The sequence below is a fragment of the Hyperolius riggenbachi genome, chromosome 9 (genome assembly GCF_040937935.1).
Source record: "Hyperolius riggenbachi isolate aHypRig1 chromosome 9, aHypRig1.pri, whole genome shotgun sequence".
NCBI classification, from domain to species: domain Eukaryota; kingdom Metazoa; phylum Chordata; class Amphibia; order Anura; family Hyperoliidae; genus Hyperolius; species Hyperolius riggenbachi.
Window position 1 is genome coordinate 157,392,560 of NC_090654.1, and position 19,737 is coordinate 157,412,296.

The window sequence follows — 19,737 nt, forward strand, 5'->3', positions numbered from 1 at the left end:
TCGTAGCAGACAAGACAGATACACGAAAACAGGAATAAGTGAGAGATAGGATCCACTGCTCTTTCCGCCAGAGCGAGTGCGATCCAAGTATAGAAACAGAGCGAGCTGGATCCACAGCTCTTTCCGCCAGAGCAAGTGCGATCCAAAGTACAGCAAGAGAGATGGAGATCAGACGGATCCACAGCACTAGTGCTAGGCGAGTGCGATCCAAGAAAGACAGATAGAGGAGGTAGCTGGTAGAAACCGCTGCTCCAGCTATACTCCAAGAACAAAGATCAGAACGACTTCCTGTCGACCCCAGCTGGGACAGAACAATCGCAACAGACAAACAAAACAGATATACAATCCTAACTGCACTAGGGAATCTGCCTAGTGCAGTCCCAGGAATTACTCTAAGCTAATCTTCAAACAAAGAGCAAGGCTGACACTCCAGTGTCTCACAGGATTAACCCTTATGACCAGCAAAGGACTCTGGGAAACATAGCTCTTTATACTGCCAGTCATCAAAGGAGGCAGGTAGGGGATTTGCATAACGAGTGTATGCAAATTCCTCAGCAGCAGAACAGACCAGAAACTTGTAATGGAAAGACAGGTCTCTCTTGCAGAGACCTGCAGCCCACAGACTAGAGGAATGGTCAAACAGCTGTCTGCCAGTGCATCCAGCTGAGCGGATCATTACATTTGACATATCAAGTCGGTCCCAAGCCTAAAGGGGCCCATACACTTACACAATATCCCACCGATATACAGATATCGAATCTGCTGTGGAATCGTTGCGCAAACACTGACCGAATGATCGATTTCCATCCGAAATGAATAATTCCCGTCAATCTGTCCGCGCAGAAGATTTCGTTTGATCGCCGGGGTCGGGAGTGCGTCGATAGCGGTGTTCGAATGTCCGACGATCGGTGCTAGTAGCAATACATTACCTGTTCTGCCGGTGCGTGTCCCCACTGTCCCTTCTCTGCACTGGGCTCCGGCTGGCTTCACTTACTTCCTGTCCCGACAGGAAGTTTAACCACTTAAGGACTGCAGCCTTAAAACCCCTTAAAGCGAACCTTAAGTCAGGGAAAAAAATGGGTTTTACTCACCTGGGGCTTCCAACGGCCGGCAGCCACTTCCGGTTTCTACGTCAGGACCCGACAGGCTGGGTACGCGAGTGATTCTTCGCGTTCCCAGCCACAATTGCGCCCTCTATGCTGCTATAGCAGCCCTCTATGCTGCTATAGCAGCATAGAGGGAGCTATTGTGGCTGGGAACGCGTATAATCACTCGCGTTCCCTGCCTGTCGGGTCCTGATGGCAAAACCGGAAGTGGCTGCAGGCGGGGACACGAGGATCGAAGGGACACGGCGAGGGACAGCTGCAGGGGGCTATTGGAAGCCCCAGGTGAGTAAAACTCATTTTTTTCCTGACTTAAAGGGACACTTAAGTCAAACAAAAAAAAATGAGTTTTACTCACCTGGGGCTTCCAATAGCCCGCTGCAGCTGTCCGGTGCCCTCGCCGTCTCCCTCCGATCCTCCTGGCCCCGCCGGCAGCCACTTCCTGTTTCGGTGACAGGAGCTGACAGGCTGGGGACGCGAGTTATTCTTCGCGTTCCTGGCCACAATAGCGCCATCTATGCTGCTATAGCATATATCATATACCATATAGCAGCATAGAGGGTGCTAATGTGTCTGGGAACACGAAGAATCACTCGCCTCCCCAGCCTGTCAGCTCCTGTCACCGAAACAGGAAGTGGCTGCTGGCGGGGCCAGGAGGATCGGAGGGAGACAACGAGGGCAACGGACAGCTGCAGGGGGCTATTGGAAGCCCTAGGTGAGTAAAACTCATTTTTTTTGTTTGACTTAAGTGTCCCTTTAAGGTTCGCTTAAAGGATCAGACACTTTTTTCCATTCAGACCACTGCAGCTTTAACGGTTTATTGCTCGGTCATACAACCTACCACCTAAATGAGTTTTACCTCCTTTTCTTGTCACTAATACAGCTTTCTTTTGGTGCTATTTGATTGCTGCTGTGATTTTTAGTTTTTATTATATTCATCAAAAAAGACATACATTTTGTCAAAAAAATATTTTTTTTAACTTTCTGTGCTGACATTTTTCAAATGAAGTAAAATTTCTATATACATTTCTGTCCAAATTTATTGTGCTACATGTCTTTGATTAAAAAAAAATCCAATAAGTGTATATTTATTGGTTTGGGTAAAAGTTATAGTGTTTACAAACTATGGTGCAAAAAGTGAATTTTCCCATTTTGAAGCATCTCTGACTTTTCTGAGCACCTGTCATGTTTCATGAGGTGCTAGAATTCCAGGATAGTATAAATACCCCCTAAATGACCCCATTTTGGAAAGAAGACATCCCATAGTATTCACTAAAAGGCATGGTGAGTTCATAGAAGATTTAATTTTTTTGTCACAAGTTAGCGGAAAATGACACTTTGTGACAAAAAAATAAAATAAAAAAAAGTTTCCATTGTTGCTAACTTGTGACAAAAAAAAATGAAATCTGCTACGGACTCACCATGCCTCTCTCTGAATACTTTGGGGTGTCTACTTTCCAAAATGGGGTCATTTGTGGGGTGTGTTTACTGTCCTGGTATTTTGGGGGGTGCTAAATTGTAAGCACACCTGTAAAGCCTAAAGGTCCTCATAGGACTTTGGGCTTCTTAGTGCACCTAGGCTGCAAAAAAATGTCACACATGTTGTATCGCCGTACTCGCCGTGTTTTGGGGTGTATTTTTACACATACCCATGCTGGGTGGGAGAAATATCTCTGTAAATGAATTTTTTTTTATTTTTTTACGCACAATTGTCCATTTACAGAGATATTTCTCCCACCCAGCATGGATATGTGTAAAAATACACCCCAAAATAGGATTTTACAGGTCATTTTGAGGCATTTGGTTTCTAGACTACTCCTCACGGTTTAGGGCCCCTAAAATGCCAGGGGAGTATAGGAACCCCACATGTGACCCCATTTTAGAAAGAAGACACCCCAAGGTATTCCGTTAGGAGTATGGTGAGTTCATAGAAGATTTTTTTTTTGTCACAAGTTAGCGGAAATTGATTTTTATTGGGGGTTTTTTCACAAAAAGTCATTTTCCACTAACTTGTGACAAAAAATAAAATCTTTTATGAACTCACCATACACCTAACGGAATACCTTGGGGGGTCTTCTTTCTAAAATGGGGTCACTTGTGGGGTTCCTATACTTCCCTGGCATTTTAGGGGCCCTAAACCGTAAGGAGTAGTCTAGAAACCAAATGCCTCAAAATGACTGTTCAGGGGTATAAGCATTTGCAAATTTTGATGACAGGTGGTCTATGAGGGGCCGAATTTTGTGGAACATAAGCAGGGTGGCCTCTTGGATGACAGGTTGTATTGGCACTGAAGTGCAGGAAGCGCAGGATGTTCTCAAATGGTGACCTGGACATGGCAGCAGAGAATATGGGCATGTGATGTATTGGGTGCATAGACCAATAAGACTGCATTATAGTTACATAGTTACATAGTTATTATGGTTGAAAAAAGACATACGTCCATCGAGTTCAACCAGTACAAAGTACAACTCCAGCCTGCTCCCTCACATATCCCTGTTGATCCAGAGGATTTTTGACTAGACCCATGTTGTTAAGGAGAAGGCCCCAAAATTTTTTAAGTTCGCAAACTTGGAGTGGTTTCCACCGAAAAGGTTGGGCATGGTAGCTTCTTGGATTGGCGGTTGCGTATTGTGTGGCATAACGGTTGGTCTCAGCCACAATTAAGTCGTAGAGACCACCAGTGATCAGAAAAAAAAATTCTTTGATTTGAGTGTGTGTGTGTGTGTGTGTGGGGGGGGGGGGGGGGAGGGGTGATCAGGAGCCCCCAGGGGGCAGTTTAGGACCTAATCTAAAATATAGCGTTGACACATATTGACAGGGGTGATTGATGGGTGATTAGGGTGGTGATTGGGTGCAAACAGTGGTCTGAGGGGGTGATCAGGGGGGGGGGGGGGGGCTGAGGGATGCTGTGGGCGATCATGGGGCAGGGGGGAGGGGCAGGATCTATGTGTGTGTGTGTTTACTAGGGGGGCTGCCTCCTGCCCTGGTGGTCCCTCGATCACTGGGACCACCAGGGCAGGAGGCAGCCTGTATAATACACTTTGGGCTTGATTCACAAACCCGTGCTAACTGTTAGCACGGGCGTGCTAAACAGTGAGCACGTGAAGTGCCGCTCGCTGACTTTTTGAGCGCGCAAAGTGCCGCGTTCGCGCAATCGCGGACATTTGCGCACGATAACGCAGACTTTTCCATGCAAGTCCGCATGCAGCACTTCACGTGCTAACTTTAGCACGCCCATGCTAACAGTTAGCACTGGTTTGTGAATCAAGCCCTTTGTATACATTACAAAGTGTATTACACATTTACCATGCCGGCCCTGGAGCCCAGAGCGGCGAACAGACAGCAGAGACCGGGGGACTCGCGCCGACCGGATCAGGTAATGTATGCGGGGGGGGGGGGGGGGGCGGCAGTGGCAGCTCCACAGAATGTGAATCGGTTTCATAGTGAAATCGATTCAAAATCTGTTTGCAGTGTAGGCAGCCAATAGATCCCTCTTTGATCAGATTCGATCACAGAGGGATCTATCTGCTGGTCGATCTCGTGGCACCGTGGCAGTCGACCAGTGTATGGCAGCCTTAAGAGATAGTTACTGCAGCTTTCACAGCCAGGTAGATTTCCCTAAGAAATCTGTTTAGTCCAACACTGCACAGCACTCTTCGTACCTTGGGAAAACAAATGGCCATCAGATAAAATTCAAATCATCCTGAGAAGATAATTCCGAACATAACTGTTGCCTAATTTCACCTGGCTTCAGTAACAACATATCACCTCTACCTCTTAAAACATAAAGCTTGTAATATTTAGAGAGATATACAGACAGCTCCGGGGAAGTTAATAAAATGTTTTAATTGACAGAGACATAAAAGAAAATTTTAATGATATACTTTCAAAGCAATCATTCAACACAGTCTGTAATAACAATGTCTTATTTTTAAGAATTCACAGTGTAATCTTATTTGCCCCTGGTACTAAAGAGTACATTTTAAATGTAGGTTTTATTATTAATCTCTGCGCAAGACATCTCTGTATGTGCTTTTGAATTTGATAAATGTTTGACTATTTGACTAAAGTATACATTTTACAAAATTAAATATATATTACAGCAAACAAGAAGTAAAAGTTTTTTGTGTTTTTTTTTTTTTTTAAATGTAACTCTCCAGGGGACAAGCAGCACCATAAAATGACACATAAACCCTTTTGTGCTAAGATTGGAGAATGATGAAAAAGCTGTATGATCTTGCAAACCTGGATTGGATTTATTGAAAGGCGTCAACTATTAGGTGACAAAAGTTTGCAACCTTCACCTGGGCCTTATCAGATCATTGGGAATATTGGGGAGTGAAATAGTTGTTTTGTGATTGCAGTAGCAGTACCATGCTAACCTTACATTAAACTACATGGGCACATGCATGACCTTTTGACTCCATTGGAGGCTGGAGGGTGAGCACCACTGGAGTGGAAGACCGACTTTTTGATGATTTTGGTGCCGTGATGTCCCAAATACATTGTTCTATATTGTACACAATCAACTGTGAGTAAAATGACTGGCAGAGGTGGTGAATGGGCAGTGATACTGCCCGAAGAGCATTTAAATAATTTACATGGTCCATGCCATGGTCCATACCCACTGCACATCAAGATTGCTGGGGGATATTTTTATGTGTCCAGCTAGATGAAGATTATCTGTGCTTGCCAATGTATATGTGATTGACTTATATTTCCTTGGCATTGTAAATTGAGTCCAGTGGACACTAAAACGTGTAGTGGCATTGCTTACTGAATAACCATGCGTCAGCAGCTGATTGTTGGCCTTATGCTGAAGACTAATTGATATATTGATGCTGAAATGTTGCATGGACAGTCAAGCCAGGCTTCGAGTATGAGGCTTCGGATTGGATTTCTGGAAAGGCCACAAACACCTGGGCCTTGGGCTGGATATAGAAAAAGAGTTGTTGAATATGATAGAGAAGCCTGTAAATAAAAAAAGAGAGGTTGCAAATGGGGAGCAATGCGTATAAGAGGACAAATACCGCTTAAGGGAGCTGCACATAAAAAAAAAGGATTTCTGTACAGAGATGTTACAAACGGGAGAAGGGTGCGCAAAGAGAGGGAAGGGTGCTGTTGCATATGAATGGGGAGAAACAATATAGTTGACCTAAGGGTAGAAAAAATATAAATCTGGCCTTGATAAGGCTTTTATGTGGTGTATGGGCCAACCATTGTTTTCACACTCCTCCACAGCTTGATCCACCACTTTACGCACGGCACGCTCCAGGAAGTAAGCGAAGGGATCAAGTCGCTGATGGTGCCTTCACTGCGACTCACCTGGTTGGTCACCTCCTCAAACGGCCTCATGAGCCTGCATGCATTTCGCATCAGTGTCCAGTTTGGGGGCCAGAACATCCCCATCTCCCCAGATTGTGTCTTTCTACTGAAATTGTAGAGGTACTGGGTGACAGCTTTCTCCTGTTCTAGCAGGCTAGAGAACATGAGTAGAGTCGAATTCCAGCGAGTCAGGCCATCACATATCAAGCGTCTCACCGGCAAGTTGTTTCTCCGCTGAATGTCCGCAAAGCGTGTCATGGCCGTGTAAGACCGCCTGAAATGCCCACACAACTTCCTGCCCTGCTTCAGGACGTCCTCTAAGGCTGGGTACTTTGACACAAATCTTTGAATGACTAGATTCAGCACATGTGCCATGCAGGTTACATGTGTCAGCTTTCCCAAATTCAAAGCGGGAAAGGAGATTGCTGCCGTTGTCACACACCACGTTGCCGATCTCCAGCTGGTGCGGGGTCAGCCAGTGATCCACCTGTTCGTTAAAAGCAGCCAGGAGAGCTGGTCCAGTGTGACTCTCCGCTTTGAGGCAAGACATGTCTAAGATGGTGTGACACTGTCATACCTGGCATGCAGCATAGGCCCTGGGGAGCTGGGACTGTGTAGCTGGAGAGAAGATCGCGGCACCAGCCAAGGAGGAGGAGGAGGATGACAGCGAAGAGGATGTAGCAGGCGGAGAGGAGGTGGCAGGAGGCCTGCCTGCAAGCCGTGGAGGTGTCACAAGTTGGTACGCTGCACAGCCACGTACTCCCTGCTTACCATCGGTCACCAGGTTGACCCAATGGGCTGTGTAAGTAATGTAGCTGCCCTGTCAGTGCTTGGCAGACAAGGCATCCATGGTCAGGTGGACCCTTGACCCAACGCTGTGCGCCAGAGATGACACAACTTGCCTCTCCACTTCACGGTGCAGTTTGAGTATCGCCTTTTTAGAGGAATAATTGCGGCCTGGTATCTTCCACTGCGGTGTCCCAATGGCCACAAATTTACAGAAGGCCTCAGGGTCCACCAGCTTGTATGGTAACAGCTGGCGAGCTAACAGTTCCGCCACGCCAGCTGTCAGACGCCGGGCAAGGGGGGACTGGCAGAAATTGGCTTCTTCCGCTCAAAGATTTCCTTCACGGACACCTGGCTGCTGTGGGCAGAGGAGCAGGAACCGCTCAAGGTCAGAGGCGGAGTGGAGGAGGGTGGCTGTGAAGGTGCAAGGGAGAAAGCGGCTGAAGATGCTGCACCTGAAGGAGGAAGAGGAGAAGGAGGGTGGCTTTTCTTTTGTGTGCTGCTTTTCCTCTGGTGCTCTTCCCATTGCAGTTTGTGCCTTTTCTCCAGGTGCCTTCGTAAGGTGTTGGCCTTTCCACGGCTCAATTTTTGGAGGCAGAGAGAACAGATGGCTTTGCTCTGATCAGAGGCAGACACACTAAAAAATTTCCAAACCGCTGAGCCCCCCTGGGGTGATGGCACTATGGTGGCCTCAGCAGCTGACGTTGAAGGGCATGTTGGCTGGCTGTCCATAGGTGGCGATACATGGTGCCGGACACTGCCACCAGCTGTTTCTGACAACGAGCTCCCCCTGCTTCTTTCAGCAACTCATCTCCTCCTCCTCCTACTCCTCTCTGACTCCACCTCTGAACTGTCACCCTGCTCATCTCCTCTATTGGGAACATACGTGGGATCCGTATCATCGTCATCATCATAATCATCCTGTCCAGCTTTGCTTGCCTCAGACACCTCCAAAACTGCACCAACAGCAGGTACTTCATAATCCTCCTCCTCCATAGTGTCGCCTAACATAACATATGACATAACATATGAGGTGGTGTAACTTGCTTAGCGCCTTCATCTTGTTGTTGCAGTAGTGGCTGGGAATCAGTGATTCATCACCAAATAACTCCTGCGAAGTGTCAAATGCAGCGGATGTGGTGCTTGTAGTAGCGCTGGTGGCTGCGGGAGATTAGGTGTTCTGTGTTAAATAGTCAATCACGTCCTGACAATCTTTGGAGTTGATGGCACGTGCCTTCTTCTGAGCACTGTACTTTGGGCCAGGGCCGCACAAAATCACACCAACACAACCTCGCACAGACCTGCCGGTGCCGGGTGACCTTCCTCTGGGTCTGCCTCTACCTCTTCTTCTACCTGTTTTGTCAGTTTTGTCCATATCGGGGGAGATGAAGTGAAAGGTATGCACTGACTTGACTAATACAATGTGCAGTCACACAGGTGCAGTTAACAGGTATGCACGGAGTGGTATATCACACTGCGTGCATTCACGTAGGTAGGTGGGTGCACTGAACACAACAGGTAGTTATATGCCATGATGAGGTGGGTTCACTGAACACAAAAGGTAAGTATATGCAGTGATGAGATGGGTTCACTGAACACAGCAGCTAGGTATATGCAGTGATGAGGTGGGTTCACTGAACACAACAGCTAGGTATATGCTGTGATGAGGTGGGTTCACTGAACACAACAGCTAGGTATATGCAGTGATGAGGTGGGTTCACTGAACACAACAGCTAGATATATGCTGTGATAAGGTGGGTTCACTGAACACAAAAGGTAAATATATGCAGTGATGAGGTGGGTTCACTGAACACAACAGCTAGATACATGCTGTGATGAGGTGGGTTCACTGAACACAACAGCTAGGTATATGCAGTGATGAGGTGGGTTCACTGAACACAACAGCTAGGTATATGCTGTGATGAGGTGGGTTCACTGAACACAACAGCTAGATATATGCTGTGATGAGGTGGGTTCACTGAACACAAAAGGTAAATATATGCAGTGATGAGGTGGGTTCACTGAACACAACAGCTAGATACATGCTGTGATGAGGTGGGTTCACTGAACACAACAGCTAGGTATATGCAGTGATGAGGTGGGTTCACTGAACACAACAGCTAGGTATATGCAGTGATGAGGTGGGTTCACTGAACACAACAGATAGGTATATGCTGTGATGAGGTGGGTTCACTGAACTCAACAGCTAGGTATAAGCTGTGATGAGGTGGGTTCACTCAATACAAAAGGTAGGTATATGCAGTGATGAGGTGGGTTCACTAAACACAACAGGTACTAGGTATATGCAGTGATGGGTATTACAATGTGCACCTGCTGTCACACACACAGGTAGTCACTGAATGTGCTGGGCCTGGTAGTGACACACACACAGTATGAATTCGCAAGGCTGTCTATGCAACACAAGTGTCAGTGGGACACACAGAAAAAAAAATAGATCACAAGAACAAGATTAGCTCTCAAAAGAGCTGTTGTGGGGTGCTATTTTAGCAATAAGAATCAGCCAGGAGCAAGCTAACAAGCCTATAACAGCCTAACTAATCTTTCCCTGTGAGAGTCTGCCAGCAGCTGTCCCTTCTCTCACTATTGCAGGCACACGAGTAAGTGTAATGGCCGGCAGAGCCTGCCTTATATAAGGGGGGAGTGGCTCCAGGAGAGAGTGTAGCCTGATTGGCTACAATGTGCCTGCTGACTGTGATGTAGAGGGTCAAAGTTGACCCTAATGGTGCACTATGTGTATAGAAAAAAGATTGTATTCCGCTCCTGAGGAAGTGGTCTTTTTTGAACCACGCCACGCGTGGAGCGTCTTGTGTGCCTCCCTCCACCCTTACTCCATGGCTGCCTCTCTCGGAAACAGTAAATTCGGGCGCCTGAGGCTAGTGGACAAATCGGGCGCCGCCATTCACTCCTATAATAAATATCGTTTAATGGGCGCCCGATAGGAAAAAAGGGCGCCGGTGAAAAATAACGTTTTAAAAGCGGCGCCCGGAGATTTAATGTTTTATTACTGCTTCTCATGATTACACATTATTTAATGATTTATACATTTTTAAATATTATTTTTAAACGAAAAACAGTACAATATTTTTTTTCAAACATTATTTTTAAACGAAAAACAGTACTTTTTTTTTTTACATTATTTTTAAACGAAAAAACCAACAGGGGGGTCTTAGGTTTAGGCATCAACAGGGGGGGGTCTTAGGTTTAGGCACCAACAGGGGGTCTTAGGTTTAGGCACCAAAAGGGGGGTCTTAGGTTTAGGCACCAACAGGGGGGTCTTAGGTTTAGGCACCAACAGGGGGGTCTTAGGTTTAGGCACCAACAGGGGGGTCTTAGGTTTAGGCACCAACAGGGGGTCTTAGGTTTAGGCACTAACAGGGGGGTCTAGGGGTTAGGGGTAGGTACAGGGAGGGTTGCTTAGGCACCAACAGGGGGGGTCTTAGGTTTAGGCATCAACAGGGGGGTCTAGGGGTTAGGGGTAGGTACAGGGAGGGTTACTTAGTAATTTTTTTTTTTTAACGTTATTATACGTTTCAGTATTTAAACGAAAGATTAACGTTTTTACAATTGCCGATTTAATGCACATTATTTAATGATTTATAACTTTAAAAAACATTAAATTTAAACGAAATATAGTACAATACATTTTTAAACGTTATCCATGCTTATCGTTAAAAACCCGGCGCCCTTTTTTCCCAGCGCCCCTTTTTAACGTACGCGCCTCTCTCTACCATCCTGGGCTATGTATGTATGCTCCTTAAATACACAGGTATCCATGATCCCTATATGCACTGTCCACATATGTGTATATTCATTATTTCTCATGATTCATAAGCATATTGCTATATCTTAGCACCTTTTCTGATGTTTCTCTCACAGTTGTTTATAGGAGATTCCTTACTGGTGGTGTTCATGTTCATTCTTTTCACTTGATAGTTTTTTTGGCTCAGACCCGGGTCTAAAATACCAAATGGGGGGTTCAATTCCATGAACCCACTTTGAGTATCATCTTCTGGCAGCCATTAGGGTCTATCTGTTATATAGGAGGTGAGGCATTTGTGATATTGTTCCCACATTGTATTGTGGTGATTTGTTGTTCACAGCAACTGTTTTAAATGTTTTTATGATGTTTACACAGAATGTTCAATAAAGCTTTGTTATATTCATAATTGGTGGTTTAGCAGTTTGTGCAGGATTGCTTTTGCTTCTTTTCATGAAATGGTGCACTATGGGCGCAAACCGAACTTCCGGAAAAGCTCGCGTTACATGGCGAACGCGAACCACCGGAAGTTCGGCTTGAACCGTTCGCCGGCGAATCGTTCGGGCCATCTCTAATCAGTACATGGCAGGGATTGATATGGCTGTATGGGATAGAGCTTGGACCAGTACAGTATAACAGAGTAACCAAGTAGCTTGGGGTGACCCTAGTGGTTCCTAACGGTTTGGATCACCCCGAGCTGCTTGGTTACTCTGTTTTAAGATATTCTAAGAGACGCTATACATGATTTTATAGAACATAATAACCTTATTTTGCTCATCAGCATGATTTTACTAAAGACAGGTCTTGTCTCACCAACATGCTCAGCTTTTTTTAAGGTGATGAATGCACAATTAGATCTTGGGAAAGCTATAGTTATACTATACTTGGACTTTGCAAAGAGACTAGGAAAAATGTATGTATGTGGTTAGAGAACTAGTTTAGGCCTAGGCCTCGCCAGTGCAATCGCAAACGCTGAGCGCTTTTGTGAGCGCTTTTCTAAGAGCTTTTGTTTGGTGATTTTTTCTTTCTTTACTTTCTGAGAACAATCAGGAAGTGAACTCTTTGACCTGGAACTGAATAATTACAATGGTGGTGAGCACCCTATAGCTAAACTTAAACTTAACGAGTGCGCCACTGAACCTGCGCGGAGCCCCAGCAGGTCCATTGGCTTCAAAAGATGATATTCCTGCACTTTGATTGACCCAGTAGGCTAACTGTCAAGTGACAGGCAGCCTACTGGGCCAATCAAAGTGCAGGAATCTTGTTCTTTGAAGCCACTGGACCCGCCGGGGCTCCAGGCAGGTTCAGTGGCGCGCTCGTTAAGTTTAAAAAAGTGCTCTTTAAACTAGCATAGCATAATTTAGCAGCGCACGCTATAGCTGCATAGCGTGTGCTGAGAATTATTACCACTCGCTGCTGTCATTAAGCTGTGCTGCTGTAGCAGCGCAGCTTAGTGAATCAACCCCTTTTTCTCTTATCACAACGACTATACACAGTGTACAGTGCACAGGAATGTACATTCCTAAATCAACTCATATCCATAGGTAGGGGCAGGTGGCATTGCTCAAAAGTGCCTAGTTTTGAGGTCCCCATGAAAATGTTGCTATAGGGCCCCATAATTTCTAGCAACGGAACTGATTAACTCCAAAAAATACTAAAAAATGCTAAGAAAAAAAAGAGACAAAAAGAAAATACTGCTGCCATTATTGAAAATGCTTTCATAAACAGGGTTGACTCCTAAATACAGGGTAGTTATTTTGTGTCTGAAGTTTGAAATATCTGCACTAGGATATAAGAATTAACACAATTTGTATTTGCCATCCATTCTCCTTTAAAGCCAGTTTCCAGGAACAGATAAAAATACCATTTAGCTGCATGGTAATGAGAATACTCACATGGTTACTTTTTTGCACAAAATGAAGCTTTTACAGATAAACATAATATCTTGAAATGTTAATCATGTGATCATAAGCAGGCTGCTATATGCCTGAAAGGCATCTTCCTAACATTTCTGATATTCCACCTTGGGGGTGGGGGGTATTTAGAGAGAATACAACTTCAGCTGACCAGATGGATAATCTGGCCCTGCAGCAGCTGAGTGCCTACAGAGTTATTTCTCTTTGCCTGGAGACTCCCATGACCTCCATGAGGCGTAGAATCTTTTAATAAAGGGGGAGATTGCCTGTTCACAATACAAAGTGCACTTATATCTTTAATAAAAGGATATTACTTTTTTCAGATCACCAGTATTTTAAAAGTGCAGTCAGCTTAACTTGTTGCCACTTTTATGCCAGATCACCATACTTCTAAGATTGCAAGCAATGGGCAGCGCTCACAGGCTGCAAGTGAAGTGAAAGCTCCAGAGATCTGCCCAGCCCCTTGGGGCTAAATACACACCTTGAATACAAATCAGATGCAAATTATGTGCTAACACTAATCTAAATTCTAAAATTTGAATGCAAGCTGACACCCCTGGAGGCAGCTAGCCTGAAGTATACTTAAGTTTTGTACAGCAGAAGGAAATGGCAGCGCTTCCAAACAGACGCTGCACCTGAATTGACTACCTGCACAGGTATGCAGAGCTCAAATAACGGGCAGGTTACACACCTTGCATTCAAAAGAGGTACAGTAAAGGGGGGCGTTAGCTTCAGCATAAGTTGTGCACAAATTATCCCTAATAGACTCTCCAACGGCGGTGACGTGCCCCATAGGAGAGAAACTAACCACTAATCTAGCAGTGAAACATATAAAAAAGTGAAGCATGTTCAAACAATGAAAATTGTCCAAAAAGAAACCATTTATGGCTAGCTGCACCAGGTAAGGATTATGATTTTAATTTTAGACTAGCTAGGGTTCACTGTTGGATATGTTTCACTGTTGAATATGTTTCACTGTTACATTAGTTTGAGGTTTTAACCCTCCTCTTATGTTAGGGTCAGAACCGACCCATTTTCAGGTTTTGAATGTCTATAAGTATCACATAAATTTGTTTATTGCATCAATATTTTTTTACTTTGTCAGGAACCTCTATTTAAACAATGTAATAGAAAAATAATCCGTTTCACTAAATTAGAAAATACTGTGGTGAAAATTATGACGTTTATGGTGTTAGGGTCAATTCTGACCCAGTTGTGATATAGGATTTTAGAACACTAATAAGTGCCAAAACAGAGATACTAGAGCAAAATCTGACAAGCTTGCTCCCATAAGGGATGTCTGGGAGAAATGGGTTCAGCTCCTTCCATTAATGTTTCACCCTGGGCCTCGGGTAACAGTAGATGAACGTTTGATCCCTTTCCGTGGAAATTGCCCCTTCCGGCAGTATATGCCCAGTAAGCCAGGCAAATACGGCATAAAAATCTGGGCAGCCTGTAATGCAAAAACAACCTATGCATGGAACCTACAGATTTACACCGGCAAACCCGAAAGTGGCATCCCTGAGAAAAATTTGCTTTTACAGACACCACCACTGTTGTTTCATATTGTCCCCAAAAAAATAAAAATGTGATACTTATGTCCACTTTTCACAAAGATGCAGCTGTGTCATCAAGAAGTGACAAAAAGCCCACAATTATCCTGGATTACAATAAAAACAAAGGGGGAGTGGACAACCTGGACAAGCTGACTGCTACCTATACTTGTCAGCGAATGACCAGGAGATGGCCGATGGTTGTGTTTTATAACATCCTTGATGTGTCTGCATACAATGCATTTGTGTTATGGACCCACATCCACCCAGGTTGGAACACAAAAAAGAATAACAAGCGGAGAATATTTCTCGAGGAGCTAGGAAGTTCCCTTGTCAAGGCACACATTGAGCAAAGGAAACGGGTGTCTCGAGATCCAATCGCTGCAGCCATGATCAGACAGATGCAGAGTTCATCAAGCACTCCATCCACACCATCAACAACACAAAGAGAATCAGTGCCAGCATCCTCATCATCATCTAGCCTTGCCACAACATCAACCAGCACAGCCACAACTCCAGTGATGCCATCTGATTCTAAAAGAAAGAGGTGTCAGGTCTGCCCCAGCAATAAGGACAGAAAGACACACACATTATGCTTCCACTGTAAAAAATATATCTGCAAAGAACATGGTAAAAGTGTCAGCTTTTGCCACACATGCATCTAAAAACAGCCACACAAACACATGCAAGTTCTGGCACAAAGATGCTTTAAAACTAGTACTTGATTTCTATTGGTTTGCCTTGCTTGATTGTGTGTTGTTTGTTTGACCTTGCAAGTCTACATTTTGTATTATTACTTGCTTTTCATTGTTTATGAATGTTTTATGTAAAAAAAAAAGACTTTTGGCTATATTCTTGAAGTAAATATACCGTATATACTCGCATATAAGCCGACCCGCATATAAGCCGACCCCCCTACTTTTCCCTGAAAAAACAGGGAAAAATGATTGACCCCCCATATAAGCCGGGGGTAGGAAATGCTGGATTGGTGCAGCCCCCCAGTGTGTCCCAGTATAGCTAGTATAGTGCCCAGTATAGGTAGGTAGTGTCCAGTATAGCTAGTATAGTGCCCAGTATAGCTAGTAAAGTGCCCAGTATAGCCAGTATAGTGCCCAGTATAGCCAGTATAGCGCCCAGTATGGGTAGGTAGTGCCTCAGTTTAGCTAGTATAGTGCCCAGTTTAGCTAGTATAGTGCCCCAGTATGGCTAGTAAAGTGCCCAGTTTAGCCAGTATAGTGCCCAGTTTAGTTAGTATAGTGCCCAGTTTAGCCAGTATAGTGCCCAGTTTAGCTAGTATAGTGCCCAGTTTAGCCAGTATAGTGCCCAGTTTAGCCAGTATAGTGCCCAGTTTAGCTAGTATAGTGCCCCAGTATGGCTAGTAAAGTGCCCAGTTTAGCCAGTATAGTGCCCAGTTTAGCCAGTATAGTGCCCAGTTTAGCTAGTATAGTGCCCAGTTTAGCTAGTATAGTGCCCCAGTATGGCTAGTATAGTGCCCAGTTTAGCCAGTATAGTGCCCAGTTTAGCTAGTTTAGTGACCAGTTTAGCCAGTATAGTGCCCAGTTTAGCCAGTATAGTGGCCAGCATAGGTAGGTAGTGCTCCCGGCCCCCCCGCTCCCCGCTCCCGCCGCGGCCGCCGCTGCTATTACCTGCTTAGGCAGCGGCCGCTTCCTAATCCGCGTTCCTCTTCTGAACTTCCAGCGTGTATCACAGCAGCGCGCCCGGCGCTGCTGCTGTGACGATGCAGAGTGCAGGAAAGAGCGCGGCTCCCTATAGCGGCGATCTGTATCGCCGTTACCAAAGGAACCGCTCTTTCCTGCCCCTGCATCGTCACAGCAGCAGCGCCGGGCGCGCTGCTGTGATACACTCTGAAAAGTTTCAGAAGAGGAACGCGGATTAGGAAGCGGCCGCTGCCTAAGCAGGTAATAGCAGCGGCGGCCGCGGGGGGAGCGGGGAGGGGGGGGGGAGCGGGGCGCGGACCACCCACCACCCACCACTAGACCACCAGGGAAGACTCGCATACAAGCCGACCCCCCCAACTTTTGACCCCCTTTTTGGGGGTCAAAAATTCGGCTTGTATGCGAGTATATACGGTATATGGGTCAAAATTGACCCTAACACCATCAATGTTATTATAGTTAAAGTTATTAAAATAAAAATAAAAATATAAAAAAATATTTAAGAGATGTGTTCAAATACTCCTCAGCAACATTCTGGTGACATAACAACCTTTTGTTTACTTATAATATTCTATTTAGGTTTATTTTACCATTTTTTTAATTTGAAAATGAGAAGTATGCTATCAAAAGAGAGGTTAAAGGGGTCACACCAAAAATAATAAAACCAATCTTTTCAAGGATAAAGAAGCCTAACAAGGTAACCAAGAGGTAAGAAACAAATTGGATGATAAATATTTGTTCAGACTCAGAGGGTATTTTATGGCTGATTTAAGACACGGGTCAAAACCGACCCGTTAACATCATGGATAGTAACAGAAAGCTAACATAAGAGGAGGGTTAACCTTTTTTAACCTTTTTTTTTTTTTTTTTTTTTTTGGACAATTTTCATTGTTTGAACATGCTTCACTTTTTTATATGTTTCACTGCTAGATTAGTGGTTAGTTTCTCTCCTATGGGGCACGTCACCGCCGTTGGAGAGTCTATTAGGGATAATTTGTACACAACTTATGCTGAAGCTAATGCCCCCCTTTACTGTACCTCTTTTGAATGCAAGGTGTGTAACCTGCCCGTTAGTCGAGCTCTGCATACTTGTGCAGGTAGTCAATTCAGGTGCAGCGTCTGTTTGGAAGCGCTGCCATTTCCTTCTGCTGTACAAAACTTAAGTATACTTCAGGCTAGCTGCCTCCAGGGGTGTCAGCTTGCATTCAAATTTTAGAATTTAGATTAGTGTTAGCACATAATTTGCATCTGATTTGTATTCAAGGTGTGTATTTAGCCCCAAGGGGCTGGGCATATCTCTGGAGCTTTCACTTCACTTGCAGCCTGTGAGCGCTGCCCATTGCTTGCTGTCTTCTGAACAAATGTGTATACCGTTTATGGCTAGCTGCACCAGGTAAGGATTATGATTTTAATTTTAGACTAGCTAGGGTTCACTGTTGGATATGTTTCACTGTTGAATATGTTTCACTGTTACATTAGTTTGAGGTTTTAACCTTTTTTTTTTTTTGGACAATTTTCATTGTTTGAACATGCTTCACTTTTTTATATGTTTCACTGCTAGATTAGTGGTTAGTTTCTCTCCTATGGGGCACGTCACCGCCGTTGGAGAGTCTATTAGGGATAATTTGTGCACAACTTATGCTGAAGCTAACGCCCCCCTTTACTGTACCTGTTTTGAATGCAAGGTGTGTAACCTGCCCGTTATTTGAGCTCTGCATACCTGTGCAGGTAATCAATTCAGGTGCAGCGTCTGTTTGGAAGCGCTGCCATTTCCTTCTGCTGTACAATACTTCTAAGATTGCTATATTATCATATTTATATATCATATTTATATATTGGCGATACAAATGGTTGCCGTACATACTTACCAAAAGGAAATTGCCACTTTCATGTGGAAACCGCCAAAGGAAACAATAAACAACATTTTCCACTTTACTGGTTCCCCTTTTCAAAAGTAGTGGTGTGTGGCTGCATTGAAAGTCGGGATCCTGTACCTCTACTTTTTCAGGTAAGACACAATTTAATGTCGCAAGCCACTGCACGTCTGAGCAGGAAGCTCCCGGTGACACTAGCAGGAGCAAGGACGCGCACGGCGCAATGGCTTGCTCATCAAAGTCACAAATAAACAAATAATGACACAGGACATCTGTGGGGGAGTGGTAGAAGACCCAGGTAAGTTAAATTATTTTTGTTTTTTGGGTTACAGTACTCCTTTAAAGAACAGCAAGCCACATACCTAATCTCTCCCCCCCCCCCCCCCCCCAAAAAAAAAAATTTCATGAGGGGAATTTTTTTAGAGCAAGTAACACTGAATTCCAGGGGTATAATAAAAAAGCAAATATACAGAACAACAATTACAGTGCTCAAAGCAATTACAGTACACGGTTCAGGACCTTGTGCAAAATTCCAGAGCTATGGAATTGGATGTTAAACTAATTTTAACTGACCAAAATGATTCCGATTGCAGCAGTCTAACCATGAAAGTACCTGACCGTGAACCAAGAGTGTCTCATCATAATTTGTAATACAGACTCAAATTTCATGAAGCATGCACTTTTTGGAATGTGGGAGGAAAATGATGGAGGCTATAGTTACCAAAAAATAAAAGAGCCTATGACGTGGAAGAGTAAAAGGGGAATTGTAACTGGGACCATCAGGATGAAACAATATGAAAGTAAACAGGCCCTTGCCAGCTAGTACAACTCCCTAGCTGTCTTCAGCTAAACCACCAATGCTGAAAATATCCATTATCTGGGATTAGAGGCCAGTGAGGATAGACACAACTCATGAGGGGTCTAACATATGCAGGAAAAAAAATCATATGGAAAAGCAAAGCAGCACCTTTTCACCTCAAATAGAAAGTCACAGAAACTTCCAATGCACTCCCTTATTTGATTTACATGTGGACATCATTTTAAAATTATACTAGGTGTTTATTGTTTAAGATAAAGTTTGCAGTATGTAGCTTCTTAGCACTGACAGCTCTGTGCCTGCTGCTCATGCCACAACGCTGTCAGTACCAAGTGCTTATTTATAAATGGCTACAAAATATAATTCCTTGTACTCATCACCACTTCTCCATTCTCCCCACTGAGTTTGGAAGTCAGTAACATTACCTTGGATTGACCAGGTCACTTTAGCTGCAATTTACATGTGTTTCCAGTCACAAGTTTACAGCCTTAGTAGCACAGTGACCAGATTTTTCTGGGCACAACTAGTGTTGGGCGAACACCTGGATGTTCGGGTTCGGGAAAGTTCGCCGAACATGGCCGCAATGTTCGGCATGTTCGGGCCGAACCCCGAACTCCCCGAACATCCCGCTTTTGGGGGCCCTATGGGGTCGCAGGCATAAGGGGGAGCATGCTACTTCCTGAAACTTTTGTATGGGGAAGCGGGCAGAGGGGGGAGCGCTAGCGGAGGGGGTGGGGGGAATTTCCCCCCCCCCCCCCGCGATCGGGGCATGCTCCCCCCCTTATGCCTGCGACCCCATAGGGGGGCAGTATTCGGCCGAACAGGGCCCTGTTCGGCGGCCAATTAGTAGTTCGGGGCGAACCCGAACTTAAAAGGCCGAACACCATCAGGTGTTCGGCCGAACTCGAA